This window comes from Anomaloglossus baeobatrachus, unplaced genomic scaffold (assembly GCF_048569485.1).
Source record: "Anomaloglossus baeobatrachus isolate aAnoBae1 unplaced genomic scaffold, aAnoBae1.hap1 Scaffold_2681, whole genome shotgun sequence".
In the NCBI taxonomy this organism is placed as follows: domain Eukaryota; kingdom Metazoa; phylum Chordata; class Amphibia; order Anura; family Aromobatidae; genus Anomaloglossus; species Anomaloglossus baeobatrachus.
In genome coordinates, this window is record NW_027442198.1 from 70458 (window position 1) to 82616 (window position 12159).

Below are 12159 nucleotides of genomic sequence, written 5' to 3' on the forward strand. Positions count from 1 at the left end.
AACCTACTGCGAAGCCTCATACCGCAATATAAGGAACGTCAAATACTAAGAAAGGGCGGCCTATGAAAGAATTACTACTTTCAATAAGTACACTTAAACGGCTAATTGGGAATAGAAAAACTGTAAAAAGCCCTCTGAGAAAGCCCCCCTCTAACCTTTGATAGTAAGCTTTTCTGTAGTCTGCCTGTTGATGTATTTTCCGTTTGAACTGTGCACAACATGAAGAGACGGAACACTGGCGGCTTGTCACAATGCCCCCCGATGACATCACAATAGCGCTGCTGCCTAGAAAACAAGCTGCGCAGAAGAAGTTGTTCTTTGGGTGGGAGGGTGGGCTAGTGGAAGGAGGGGGCAATCTCTTTTTTTCCCGGGTGGTAGGGGGATGACAGGAGAAGGGAAGCGGGTGGTGAGAAAGGTACAGAGGGCAGGGTTTGGGGGCTGGGAAGGAAAGGGAAAAGATTAGGGTTTGGGGATGATGAAAGGGCTTTCTACGGGTAAGGATGGCAAAGGGTGGCAGTGACGGAAAGTCAGGCAACCTGTCCTGTCCGTCTTTTTGTATCGTGAATTGGAAAGACTGCAAGGGGGAGGGGAGTTGCTTGCGCCCTAAAGGAGGAGTTATTCAGATTCATTGCAGTGGGCGGCGGCTGCAAAACGCACCATTCTTCTTGTTTTTGCTCTGCAAAGCAGCCTTTTCAAGGGTTGGCTTGGGTGACAAAATGTCTTGTGTAGGCGTGGGTTTGTCTCCCTCTCGCTCTCTCTCCCTAAGATGTGTCCGGCATAGGCCAGGGTGCCACTCGAGGCCCAAACCAATTCTGGTTATCGCTTCTCGGCCTTTTGGCTAAGATCAAGTGTAGTATCTGTTCTTATCAGTTTAATATCTGATACGTCCCCTATCTGGGGACCATATATTAAATGGATTTTTAGAACAGGGAGATGGAAAAAGAGCTTGCTCTGTCCACTCCACGCATTGACCTGGTATTGCAGTACCTCCAGGAACGGTGCACCCCTTCTTAACCCAGTTTCCAAAAGCAGAACTCAATTCACCTGATTCATATTAGCCCGATTTAATGAATTGGAAGAAAGCATACGTCTTCATATGCACCTCAATTTGGCCCATTCACTTTTCACACTTCCTCCTTTTGTTTTTTATCTTTCACACTTTTGACTTTCTTTATTCATCCAAATAGCAAACTCATCACCACTCAACCTGACCAACTCGGCTATGTCCCCGTGCTGCAGTTCTCTGTCTTATCTAGATCATTTGCAATTGAATGGAATAGATCCCTTTTGGACAAAGTGGATTCACCTGCTGCTGCAGTGACCACAGGTGTGATAAGATCTAGAATTGGCATCTGGTGCGATCTCTCCGCTTCCACTCCAAAGAAAGTTACCTGTTTATTCCTATCATGCATTGGTTTTTGGGGTTTTCTTTGAGTAATGATGATCTCTTTAGTAGTCTGTTGGCGCCCTCTCCTGGAGGAATAGTTTGCTTGCTCTTGGACATTCTAAAAGAGAGGTCATGATAGACATTGAGCTTCTGAGCTCAATTGGGGACAGTCATGGGTGATGAATGTTTGCAACCTACTGCGAAGCCTCATACCGCAATATAAGGAACGTCAAATACTAAGAAAGGGCGGCCTATGAAAGAATTACTACTTTCAATAAGTACACTTAAACGGCTAATTGGGAATAGAAAAACTGTAAAAAGCCCTCTGAGAAAGCCCCCCTCTAACCTTTGATAGTAAGCTTTTCTGTAGTCTGCCTGTTGATGTATTTTCCATTTGAACTGTGCACAACATGAAGAGACGGAACACTGGCGGCTTGTCACAATGCCCCCCGATGACATCACAATAGCGCTGCTGCCTAGAAAACAAGCTGCGCAGAAGAAGTTGTTCTTTGGGTGGGAGGGTGGGCTAGTGGAAGGAGGGGGCAATCTCTTTTTTTCCCGGGTGGTAGGGGGATGACAGGAGAAGGGAAGCGGGTGGTGAGAAAGGTACAGAGGGCAGGGTTTGGGGGCTGGGAAGGAAAGGGAAAAGATTAGGGTTTGGGGATGATGAAAGGGCTTTCTACGGGTAAGGATGGCAAAGGGTGGCAGTGACGGAAAGTCAGGCAACCTGTCCTGTCCGTCTTTTTGTATCGTGAATTGGAAAGACTGCAAGGGGGAGGGGAGTTGCTTGCGCCCTAAAGGAGGAGTTATTCAGATTCATTGCAGTGGGCGGCGGCTGCAAAACGCACCATTCTTCTTGTTTTTGCTCTGCAAAGCAGCCTTTTCAAGGGTTGGCTTGGGTGACAAAATGTCTTGTGTAGGCGTGGGTTTGTCTCCCTCTCGCTCTCTCTCCCTAAGATGTGTCCGGCATAGGCCAGGGTGCCACTCGAGGCCCAAACCAATTCTGGTTATCGCTTCTCGGCCTTTTGGCTAAGATCAAGTGTAGTATCTGTTCTTATCAGTTTAATATCTGATACGTCCCCTATCTGGGGACCATATATTAAATGGATTTTTAGAACAGGGAGATGGAAAAAGAGCTTGCTCTGTCCACTCCACGCATTGACCTGGTATTGCAGTACCTCCAGGAACGGTGCACCCCTTCTTAACCCAGTTTCCAAAAGCAGAACTCAATTCACCTGATTCATATTAGCCCGATTTAATGAATTGGAAGAAAGCATACGTCTTCATATGCACCTCAATTTGGCCCATTCACTTTTCACACTTCCTCCTTTTGTTTTTTATCTTTCACACTTTTGACTTTCTTTATTCATCCAAATAGCAAACTCATCACCACTCAACCTGACCAACTCGGCTATGTCCCCGTGCTGCAGTTCTCTGTCTTATCTAGATCATTTGCAATTGAATGGAATAGATCCCTTTTGGACAAAGTGGATTCACCTGCTGCTGCAGTGACCACAGGTGTGATAAGATCTAGAATTGGCATCTGGTGCGATCTCTCCGCTTCCACTCCAAAGAAAGTTACCTGTTTATTCCTATCATGCATTGGTTTTTGGGGTTTTCTTTGAGTAATGATGATCTCTTTAGTAGTCTGTTGGCGCCCTCTCCTGGAGGAATAGTTTGCTTGCTCTTGGACATTCTAAAAGAGAGGTCATGATAGACATTGAGCTTCTGAGCTCAATTGGGGACAGTCATGGGTGATGAATGTTTGCAACCTACTGCGAAGCCTCATACCGCAATATAAGGAACGTCAAATACTAAGAAAGGGCGGCCTATGAAAGAATTACTACTTTCAATAAGTACACTTAAACGGCTAATTGGGAATAGAAAAACTGTAAAAAGCCCTCTGAGAAAGCCCCCCTCTAACCTTTGATAGTAAGCTTTTCTGTAGTCTGCCTGTTGATGTATTTTCCGTTTGAACTGTGCACAACATGAAGAGACGGAACACTGGCGGCTTGTCACAATGCCCCCCGATGACATCACAATAGCGCTGCTGCCTAGAAAACAAGCTGCGCAGAAGAAGTTGTTCTTTGGGTGGGAGGGTGGGCTAGTGGAAGGAGGGGGCAATCTCTTTTTTTCCCGGGTGGTAGGGGGATGACAGGAGAAGGGAAGCGGGTGGTGAGAAAGGTACAGAGGGCAGGGTTTGGGGGCTGGGAAGGAAAGGGAAAAGATTAGGGTTTGGGGATGATGAAAGGGCTTTCTACGGGTAAGGATGGCAAAGGGTGGCAGTGACGGAAAGTCAGGCAACCTGTCCTGTCCGTCTTTTTGTATCGTGAATTGGAAAGACTGCAAGGGGGAGGGGAGTTGCTTGCACCCTAAAGGAGGAGTTATTCAGATTCATTGCAGTGGGCGGCGGCTGCAAAACGCACCATTCTTCTTGTTTTTGCTCTGCAAAGCAGCCTTTTCAAGGGTTGGCTTGGGTGACAAAATGTCTTGTGTAGGCGTGGGTTTGTCTCCCTCTCGCTCTCTCTCCCTAAGATGTGTCCGGCATAGGCCAGGGTGCCACTCGAGGCCCAAACCAATTCTGGTTATCGCTTCTCGGCCTTTTGGCTAAGATCAAGTGTAGTATCTGTTCTTATCAGTTTAATATCTGATACGTCCCCTATCTGGGGACCATATATTAAATGGATTTTTAGAACAGGGAGATGGAAAAAGAGCTTGCTCTGTCCACTCCACGCATTGACCTGGTATTGCAGTACCTCCAGGAACGGTGCACCCCTTCTTAACCCAGTTTCCAAAAGCAGAACTCAATTCACCTGATTCATATTAGCCCGATTTAATGAATTGGAAGAAAGCATACGTCTTCATATGCACCTCAATTTGGCCCATTCACTTTTCACACTTCCTCCTTTTGTTTTTTATCTTTCACACTTTTGACTTTCTTTATTCATCCAAATAGCAAACTCATCACCACTCAACCTGACCAACTCGGCTATGTCCCCGTGCTGCAGTTCTCTGTCTTATCTAGATCATTTGCAATTGAATGGAATAGATCCCTTTTGGACAAAGTGGATTCACCTGCTGCTGCAGTGACCACAGGTGTGATAAGATCTAGAATTGGCATCTGGTGCGATCTCTCCGCTTCCACTCCAAAGAAAGTTACCTGTTTATTCCTATCATGCATTGGTTTTTGGGGTTTTTTTTGAGTAATGATGATCTCTTTAGTAGTCTGTTGGCGCCCTCTCCTGGAGGAATAGTTTGCTTGCTCTTGGACATTCTAAAAGAGAGGTCATGATAGACATTGAGCTTCTGAGCTCAATTGGGGACAGTCATGGGTGATGAATGTTTGCAACCTACTGCGAAGCCTCATACCGCAATATAAGGAACGTCAAATACTAAGAAAGGGCGGCCTATGAAAGAATTACTACTTTCAATAAGTACACTTAAACGGCTAATTGGGAATAGAAAAACTGTAAAAAGCCCTCTGAGAAAGCCCCCCTCTAACCTTTGATAGTAAGCTTTTCTGTAGTCTGCCTGTTGATGTATTTTCCGTTTGAACTGTGCACAACATGAAGAGACGGAACACTGGCGGCTTGTCACAATGCCCCCCGATGACATCACAATAGCGCTGCTGCCTAGAAAACAAGCTGCGCAGAAGAAGTTGTTCTTTGGGTGGGAGGGTGGGCTAGTGGAAGGAGGGGGCAATCTCTTTTTTTCCCGGGTGGTAGGGGGATGACAGGAGAAGGGAAGCGGGTGGTGAGAAAGGTACAGAGGGCAGGGTTTGGGGGCTGGGAAGGAAAGGGAAAAGATTAGGGTTTGGGGATGATGAAAGGGCTTTCTACGGGTAAGGATGGCAAAGGGTGGCAGTGACGGAAAGTCAGGCAACCTGTCCTGTCCGTCTTTTTGTATCGTGAATTGGAAAGACTGCAAGGGGGAGGGGAGTTGCTTGCGCCCTAAAGGAGGAGTTATTCAGATTCATTGCAGTGGGCGGCGGCTGCAAAACGCACCATTCTTCTTGTTTTTGCTCTGCAAAGCAGCCTTTTCAAGGGTTGGCTTGGGTGACAAAATGTCTTGTGTAGGCGTGGGTTTGTCTCCCTCTCGCTCTCTCTCCCTAAGATGTGTCCGGCATAGGCCAGGGTGCCACTCGAGGCCCAAACCAATTCTGGTTATCGCTTCTCGGCCTTTTGGCTAAGATCAAGTGTAGTATCTGTTCTTATCAGTTTAATATCTGATACGTCCCCTATCTGGGGACCATATATTAAATGGATTTTTAGAACAGGGAGATGGAAAAAGAGCTTGCTCTGTCCACTCCACGCATTGACCTGGTATTGCAGTACCTCCAGGAACGGTGCACCCCTTCTTAACCCAGTTTCCAAAAGCAGAACTCAATTCACCTGATTCATATTAGCCCGATTTAATGAATTGGAAGAAAGCATACGTCTTCATATGCACCTCAATTTGGCCCATTCACTTTTCACACTTCCTCCTTTTGTTTTTTATCTTTCACACTTTTGACTTTCTTTATTCATCCAAATAGCAAACTCATCACCACTCAACCTGACCAACTCGGCTATGTCCCCGTGCTGCAGTTCTCTGTCTTATCTAGATCATTTGCAATTGAATGGAATAGATCCCTTTTGGACAAAGTGGATTCACCTGCTGCTGCAGTGACCACAGGTGTGATAAGATCTAGAATTGGCATCTGGTGCGATCTCTCCGCTTCCACTCCAAAGAAAGTTACCTGTTTATTCCTATCATGCATTGGTTTTTGGGGTTTTCTTTGAGTAATGATGATCTCTTTAGTAGTCTGTTGGCGCCCTCTCCTGGAGGAATAGTTTGCTTGCTCTTGGACATTCTAAAAGAGAGGTCATGATAGACATTGAGCTTCTGAGCTCAATTGGGGACAGTCATGGGTGATGAATGTTTGCAACCTACTGCGAAGCCTCATACCGCAATATAAGGAACGTCAAATACTAAGAAAGGGCGGCCTATGAAAGAATTACTACTTTCAATAAGTACACTTAAACGGCTAATTGGGAATAGAAAAACTGTAAAAAGCCCTCTGAGAAAGCCCCCCTCTAACCTTTGATAGTAAGCTTTTCTGTAGTCTGCCTGTTGATGTATTTTCCGTTTGAACTGTGCACAACATGAAGAGACGGAACACTGGCGGCTTGTCACAATGCCCCCCGATGACATCACAATAGCGCTGCTGCCTAGAAAACAAGCTGCGCAGAAGAAGTTGTTCTTTGGGTGGGAGGGTGGGCTAGTGGAAGGAGGGGGCAATCTCTTTTTTTCCCGGGTGGTAGGGGGATGACAGGAGAAGGGAAGCGGGTGGTGAGAAAGGTACAGAGGGCAGGGTTTGGGGGCTGGGAAGGAAAGGGAAAAGATTAGGGTTTGGGGATGATGAAAGGGCTTTCTACGGGTAAGGATGGCAAAGGGTGGCCGTGACGGAAAGTCAGGCAACCTGTCCTGTCCGTCTTTTTGTATCGTGAATTGGAAAGACTGCAAGGGGGAGGGGAGTTGCTTGCGCCCTAAAGGAGGAGTTATTCAGATTCATTGCAGTGGGCGGCGGCTGCAAAACGCACCATTCTTCTTGTTTTTGCTCTGCAAAGCAGCCTTTTCAAGGGTTGGCTTGGGTGACAAAATGTCTTGTGTAGGCGTGGGTTTGTCTCCCTCTCGCTCTCTCTCCCTAAGATGTGTCCGGCATAGGCCAGGGTGCCACTCGAGGCCCAAACCAATTCTGGTTATCGCTTCTCGGCCTTTTGGCTAAGATCAAGTGTAGTATCTGTTCTTATCAGTTTAATATCTGATACGTCCCCTATCTGGGGACCATATATTAAATGGATTTTTAGAACAGGGAGATGGAAAAAGAGCTTGCTCTGTCCACTCCACGCATTGACCTGGTATTGCAGTACCTCCAGGAACGGTGCACCCCTTCTTAACCCAGTTTCCAAAAGCAGAACTCAATTCACCTGATTCATATTAGCCCGATTTAATGAATTGGAAGAAAGCATACGTCTTCATATGCACCTCAATTTGGCCCATTCACTTTTCACACTTCCTCCTTTTGTTTTTTATCTTTCACACTTTTGACTTTCTTTATTCATCCAAATAGCAAACTCATCACCACTCAACCTGACCAACTCGGCTATGTCCCCGTGCTGCAGTTCTCTGTCTTATCTAGATCATTTGCAATTGAATGGAATAGATCCCTTTTGGACAAAGTGGATTCACCTGCTGCTGCAGTGACCACAGGTGTGATAAGATCTAGAATTGGCATCTGGTGCGATCTCTCCGCTTCCACTCCAAAGAAAGTTACCTGTTTATTCCTATCATGCATTGGTTTTTGGGGTTTTCTTTGAGTAATGATGATCTCTTTAGTAGTCTGTTGGCGCCCTCTCCTGGAGGAATAGTTTGCTTGCTCTTGGACATTCTAAAAGAGAGGTCATGATAGACATTGAGCTTCTGAGCTCAATTGGGGACAGTCATGGGTGATGAATGTTTGCAACCTACTGCGAAGCCTCATACCGCAATATAAGGAACGTCAAATACTAAGAAAGGGCGGCCTATGAAAGAATTACTACTTTCAATAAGTACACTTAAACGGCTAATTGGGAATAGAAAAACTGTAAAAAGCCCTCTGAGAAAGCCCCCCTCTAACCTTTGATAGTAAGCTTTTCTGTAGTCTGCCTGTTGATGTATTTTCCGTTTGAACTGTGCACAACATGAAGAGACGGAACACTGGCGGCTTGTCACAATGCCCCCCGATGACATCACAATAGCGCTGCTGCCTAGAAAACAAGCTGCGCAGAAGAAGTTGTTCTTTGGGTGGGAGGGTGGGCTAGTGGAAGGAGGGGGCAATCTCTTTTTTTCCCGGGTGGTAGGGGGATGACAGGAGAAGGGAAGCGGGTGGTGAGAAAGGTACAGAGGGCAGGGTTTGGGGGCTGGGAAGGAAAGGGAAAAGATTAGGGTTTGGGGATGATGAAAGGGCTTTCTACGGGTAAGGATGGCAAAGGGTGGCAGTGACGGAAAGTCAGGCAACCTGTCCTGTCCGTCTTTTTGTATCGTGAATTGGAAAGATTGCAAGGGGGAGGGGAGTTGCTTGCGCCCTAAAGGAGGAGTTATTCAGATTCATTGCAGTGGGCGGCGGCTGCAAAACGCACCATTCTTCTTGTTTTTGCTCTGCAAAGCAGCCTTTTCAAGGGTTGGCTTGGGTGACAAAATGTCTTGTGTAGGCGTGGGTTTGTCTCCCTCTCGCTCTCTCTCCCTAAGATGTGTCCGGCATAGGCCAGGGTGCCACTCGAGGCCCAAACCAATTCTGGTTATCGCTTCTCGGCCTTTTGGCTAAGATCAAGTGTAGTATCTGTTCTTATCAGTTTAATATCTGATACGTCCCCTATCTGGGGACCATATATTAAATGGATTTTTAGAACAGGGAGATGGAAAAAGAGCTTGCTCTGTCCACTCCACGCATTGACCTGGTATTGCAGTACCTCCAGGAACGGTGCACCCCTTCTTAACCCAGTTTCCAAAAGCAGAACTCAATTCACCTGATTCATATTAGCCCGATTTAATGAATTGGAAGAAAGCATACGTCTTCATATGCACCTCAATTTGGCCCATTCACTTTTCACACTTCCTCCTTTTGTTTTTTATCTTTCACACTTTTGACTTTCTTTATTCATCCAAATAGCAAACTCATCACCACTCAACCTGACCAACTCGGCTATGTCCCCGTGCTGCAGTTCTCTGTCTTATCTAGATCATTTGCAATTGAATGGAATAGATCCCTTTTGGACAAAGTGGATTCACCTGCTGCTGCAGTGACCACAGGTGTGATAAGATCTAGAATTGGCATCTGGTGCGATCTCTCCGCTTCCACTCCAAAGAAAGTTACCTGTTTATTCCTATCATGCATTGGTTTTTGGGGTTTTCTTTGAGTAATGATGATCTCTTTAGTAGTCTGTTGGCGCCCTCTCCTGGAGGAATAGTTTGCTTGCTCTTGGACATTCTAAAAGAGAGGTCATGATAGACATTGAGCTTCTGAGCTCAATTGGGGACAGTCATGGGTGATGAATGTTTGCAACCTACTGCGAAGCCTCATACCGCAATATAAGGAACGTCAAATACTAAGAAAGGGCGGCCTATGAAAGAATTACTACTTTCAATAAGTACACTTAAACGGCTAATTGGGAATAGAAAAACTGTAAAAAGCCCTCTGAGAAAGCCCCCCTCTAACCTTTGATAGTAAGCTTTTCTGTAGTCTGCCTGTTGATGTATTTTCCGTTTGAACTGTGCACAACATGAAGAGACGGAACACTGGCGGCTTGTCACAATGCCCCCCGATGACATCACAATAGCGCTGCTGCCTAGAAAACAAGCTGCGCAGAAGAAGTTGTTCTTTGGGTGGGAGGGTGGGCTAGTGGAAGGAGGGGGCAATCTCTTTTTTTCCCGGGTGGTAGGGGGATGACAGGAGAAGGGAAGCGGGTGGTGAGAAAGGTACAGAGGGCAGGGTTTGGGGGCTGGGAAGGAAAGGGAAAAGATTAGGGTTTGGGGATGATGAAAGGGCTTTCTACGGGTAAGGATGGCAAAGGGTGGCAGTGACGGAAAGTCAGGCAACCTGTCCTGTCCGTCTTTTTGTATCGTGAATTGGAAAGACTGCAAGGGGGAGGGGAGTTGCTTGCGCCCTAAAGGAGGAGTTATTCAGATTCATTGCAGTGGGCGGCGGCTGCAAAACGCACCATTCTTCTTGTTTTTGCTCTGCAAAGCAGCCTTTTCAAGGGTTGGCTTGGGTGACAAAATGTCTTGTGTAGGCGTGGGTTTGTCTCCCTCTCGCTCTCTCTCCCTAAGATGTGTCCGGCATAGGCCAGGGTGCCACTCGAGGCCCAAACCAATTCTGGTTATCGCTTCTCGGCCTTTTGGCTAAGATCAAGTGTAGTATCTGTTCTTATCAGTTTAATATCTGATACGTCCCCTATCTGGGGACCATATATTAAATGGATTTTTAGAACAGGGAGATGGAAAAAGAGCTTGCTCTGTCCACTCCACGCATTGACCTGGTATTGCAGTACCTCCAGGAACGGTGCACCCCTTCTTAACCCAGTTTCCAAAAGCAGAACTCAATTCACCTGATTCATATTAGCCCGATTTAATGAATTGGAAGAAAGCATACGTCTTCATATGCACCTCAATTTGGCCCATTCACTTTTCACACTTCCTCCTTTTGTTTTTTATCTTTCACACTTTTGACTTTCTTTATTCATCCAAATAGCAAACTCATCACCACTCAACCTGACCAACTCGGCTATGTCCCCGTGCTGCAGTTCTCTGTCTTATCTAGATCATTTGCAATTGAATGGAATAGATCCCTTTTGGACAAAGTGGATTCACCTGCTGCTGCAGTGACCACAGGTGTGATAAGATCTAGAATTGGCATCTGGTGCGATCTCTCCGCTTCCACTCCAAAGAAAGTTACCTGTTTATTCCTATCATGCATTGGTTTTTGGGGTTTTCTTTGAGTAATGATGATCTCTTTAGTAGTCTGTTGGCGCCCTCTCCTGGAGGAATAGTTTGCTTGCTCTTGGACATTCTAAAAGAGAGGTCATGATAGACATTGAGCTTCTGAGCTCAATTGGGGACAGTCATGGGTGATGAATGTTTGCAACCTACTGCGAAGCCTCATACCGCAATATAAGGAACGTCAAATACTAAGAAAGGGCGGCCTATGAAAGAATTACTACTTTCAATAAGTACACTTAAACGGCTAATTGGGAATAGAAAAACTGTAAAAAGCCCTCTGAGAAAGCCCCCCTCTAACCTTTGATAGTAAGCTTTTCTGTAGTCTGCCTGTTGATGTATTTTCCGTTTGAACTGTGCACAACATGAAGAGACGGAACACTGGTGGCTTGTCACAATGCCCCCCGATGACATCACAATAGCGCTGCTGCCTAGAAAACAAGCTGCGCAGAAGAAGTTGTTCTTTGGGTGGGAGGGTGGGCTAGTGGAAGGAGGGGGCAATCTCTTTTTTTCCCGGGTGGTAGGGGGATGACAGGAGAAGGGAAGCGGGTGGTGAGAAAGGTACAGAGGGCAGGGTTTGGGGGCTGGGAAGGAAAGGGAAAAGATTAGGGTTTGGGGATGATGAAAGGGCTTTCTACGGGTAAGGATGGCAAAGGGTGGCAGTGACGGAAAGTCAGGCAACCTGTCCTGTCCGTCTTTTTGTATCGTGAATTGGAAAGACTGCAAGGGGGAGGGGAGTTGCTTGCGCCCTAAAGGAGGAGTTATTCAGATTCATTGCAGTGGGCGGCGGCTGCAAAACGCACCATTCTTCTTGTTTTTGCTCTGCAAAGCAGCCTTTTCAAGGGTTGGCTTGGGTGACAAAATGTCTTGTGTAGGCGTGGGTTTGTCTCCCTCTCGCTCTCTCTCCCTAAGATGTGTCCGGCATAGGCCAGGGTGCCACTCGAGGCCCAAACCAATTCTGGTTATCGCTTCTCGGCCTTTTGGCTAAGATCAAGTGTAGTATCTGTTCTTATCAGTTTAATATCTGATACGTCCCCTATCTGGGGACCATATATTAAATGGATTTTTAGAACAGGGAGATGGAAAAAGAGCTTGCTCTGTCCACTCCACGCATTGACCTGGTATTGCAGTACCTCCAGGAACGGTGCACCCCTTCTTAACCCAGTTTCCAAAAGCAGAACTCAATTCACCTGATTCATATTAGCCCGATTTAATGAATTGGAAGAAAGCATACGTCTTCATATGCACCTCAATTTGGC

The 12159-nt window shown here is 46.4% G+C and overlaps 8 non-coding genes across 8 annotated transcripts; all 8 read left to right on the forward strand.

Annotated features, from left to right (window-relative positions):
* Positions 1-818: 818 nt before the first annotated feature.
* Positions 819-1009, forward strand: LOC142264726 (U2 spliceosomal RNA). Its single transcript, XR_012731178.1, has one exon. It is a non-coding gene; the product is annotated as a U2 spliceosomal RNA (small nuclear RNA).
* A 1387-nt stretch (positions 1010-2396) lies between these two features.
* LOC142264727 (U2 spliceosomal RNA) lies at positions 2397-2587 on the forward strand. Its single transcript, XR_012731179.1, has one exon. It is a non-coding gene; the product is annotated as a U2 spliceosomal RNA (small nuclear RNA).
* A 1387-nt stretch (positions 2588-3974) lies between these two features.
* Positions 3975-4165, forward strand: LOC142264728 (U2 spliceosomal RNA). Its single transcript, XR_012731180.1, has one exon. It is a non-coding gene; the product is annotated as a U2 spliceosomal RNA (small nuclear RNA).
* A 1387-nt stretch (positions 4166-5552) lies between these two features.
* Positions 5553-5743, forward strand: LOC142264729 (U2 spliceosomal RNA). Its single transcript, XR_012731181.1, has one exon. It is a non-coding gene; the product is annotated as a U2 spliceosomal RNA (small nuclear RNA).
* Positions 5744-7130: 1387 nt separating this feature from the next.
* Positions 7131-7321, forward strand: LOC142264730 (U2 spliceosomal RNA). The gene has a single exon (XR_012731182.1). It is a non-coding gene; the product is annotated as a U2 spliceosomal RNA (small nuclear RNA).
* A 1387-nt stretch (positions 7322-8708) lies between these two features.
* Positions 8709-8899, forward strand: LOC142264731 (U2 spliceosomal RNA). The gene has a single exon (XR_012731183.1). It is a non-coding gene; the product is annotated as a U2 spliceosomal RNA (small nuclear RNA).
* Positions 8900-10286: 1387 nt separating this feature from the next.
* On the forward strand, positions 10287-10477 carry LOC142264732 (U2 spliceosomal RNA). The gene has a single exon (XR_012731184.1). It is a non-coding gene; the product is annotated as a U2 spliceosomal RNA (small nuclear RNA).
* Positions 10478-11864: 1387 nt separating this feature from the next.
* On the forward strand, positions 11865-12055 carry LOC142264734 (U2 spliceosomal RNA). Its single transcript, XR_012731185.1, has one exon. It is a non-coding gene; the product is annotated as a U2 spliceosomal RNA (small nuclear RNA).
* Positions 12056-12159: the final 104 nt, after the last annotated feature.